Genomic DNA, 1,665 nt, shown 5'->3' with positions numbered 1-1,665 from the left:
TTATAATTAAATAAGTAAATTAATAATTTGCGAACTAGTTTCTTCATGCACGTAAATAAACCTGTATGGTGTAATCAGTTGGTTAGCACAGCATCTTTACGCTAGTGGCTAGTCTCATTGTTTATATGGTTGCTTACACACAGCATCACTTTTTTCCTAACTTTTTTATTTGATTTTGTGAGTCTGTGTTTACCCTTTTTTTTTTGAGACAGAGTCTCACTCTGTTGCCTGGAGTAGAGTGCCGTGGCGTCAGCCTAGCTCACAGCAACCTCAAACTCCTGGCTCGAGCAATCCTACTGCCTCAGCCTCCCGAGTAGCTGGGACTACAGACATGTGCCACCATGCCCGGCTAATTTTTTCTATATAGATTTTTAGTTGTCCAAATAATTTCTTTCTATTTTTTAGTAGAGACGGGGTCTCGCTCTTGCTCAGGCTGGTCTCAAACTCCTGACCTTGAGCGATCCACCGGCCTCGGCCTCCCAGAGTGCTAGGATTACAGGCGTGAGCCACCGCGCCCGGCCTCACTTCACGACATTATTAAAGCAGCTCTTCTCATTATTTGGAAGTCAAATTTAAGGGTCTGGGTCACACTTTCCATGTTTGAAGATTGGTTCTTGAACTATTTTTATTCCTGCTATGGAACCTTATTGTTTGGAAAAGAAAATTCCCTTTAAATTTCTGTTTGTGCTGGACAATCTCCTAGACATTCAACATCTTCAGATGATCTTCACCCTAATGTAAAGGTCATATTTTTACCACCCAACACTATACCGTTACTACAGCAAATGGATAAGGGAGTCATCTCTGCATTTAAGGTCTGTTACTTAAGGTGTACATTCTCACAAGCAGTCAGGGCTGGGGAAGGTAAAGTGATGACCTTGAGAGAGTTCTAGAAGAATTATACCAACTGTGAAAACCCTCAAAAACACCGCTGACTCTTGGGAAGAAATGAAGCATTCAACAATGAAAGGGGTGTGGAACAAACTGTGCCCTCATTTCTGTGATGATTTTTATGGCATCACGGAAGACGACATTGCTGAAGCCAGAAAAGCTGTGGTGGATAGTGGCAATGCACTGCAATTGGACAGCAATGATAATAATGCCATTGACTTACCAGAGTCCCATTCACAAGAATTAACCAATGAAGACCTTATGGAGATAGAGAAGTAGCTGATAGAAACATAAGAACATAAAGAATCAGAATATCTAGAGGCAAGAAAGTTTACAACAAAAAGATTAGCTGAAGCCTTTAGTCTCATTTGAAGCAGGATTTGCTAAGCTTGAGGAGCAAGATCCTAACACTGAGCAGTTTACAAAAGTTTACTGTGTACTTAGTGAAAACATCAGCTGCTACAAGGCCATTTCTGATGAAAAAAAGAAAAACGAAGGCCGGGCGCGGTGGCTCACGCCTGTAATCCTAGCACTCTGGGAGGCTGAGGCGAGCGGATCGTTCTGAGCTCAGGAGTTCGAGACCAGCCTGAGCAACAGCAAGACCCCGTCTCTACCAAAAAATGGAAAGAAATTAATTGGACAGCTAAAAATATATGTAGAAAAAATCAGCCGGGCATGGTGGCGCATGCCTGTGGTCCCAGCTACTCGGGAGGCTGAGACAGTAGGATTGCTTGAGCCCAGGAGTTTGAGGTTGCTGTGAGCTAGGCTGAAGCC

Source organism: Propithecus coquereli, unplaced genomic scaffold, assembly GCF_000956105.1.
Source record: "Propithecus coquereli isolate 6110/MARCELLA unplaced genomic scaffold, Pcoq_1.0 Scaffold212, whole genome shotgun sequence".
Taxonomy (NCBI): domain Eukaryota; kingdom Metazoa; phylum Chordata; class Mammalia; order Primates; family Indriidae; genus Propithecus; species Propithecus coquereli.
The sequence above is the reverse complement of the archived record's forward strand: the minus strand, read 5'-3'. Positions refer to the sequence as shown.